This window comes from Colobus angolensis, unplaced genomic scaffold (assembly GCF_000951035.1).
Source record: "Colobus angolensis palliatus isolate OR3802 unplaced genomic scaffold, Cang.pa_1.0 Scaffold354, whole genome shotgun sequence".
NCBI classification, from domain to species: domain Eukaryota; kingdom Metazoa; phylum Chordata; class Mammalia; order Primates; family Cercopithecidae; genus Colobus; species Colobus angolensis.
This window is the reverse complement of record NW_012116866.1, coordinates 1,747,860-1,748,203: the sequence shown is the minus strand read 5'-3', so window position 1 is coordinate 1,748,203 and position 344 is coordinate 1,747,860.

Genomic DNA, 344 nt, shown 5'->3' with positions numbered 1-344 from the left:
TAAAAAGAAATGAACAAAGCCTCCAAGAAATATGGGACTATGTGAAAAGAACAAATCTGCGTCTGATTGGTGTACCTGAAAGTGATGGAGAGAATGGAACCAAGTTGGAAAACACTCTGCAGGATATCCAGGAGAACTTCCCCAACCTAGCAAGGCAGGCCAACATTCAAATTCAGGAAATACAGAGAGCACCACAAAGATACTCCTCGAGAAGAGCAAATCAAAGACACATAATTGTCAGATTCACCCAAGTTGAAATGAAGGAAAAAATGTTAAGGGCAGCCAGAGAGAAAGGTCGGGTTACCCACAAAGGGAAGCCCATCAGACTAACAGCAGATCTCTTG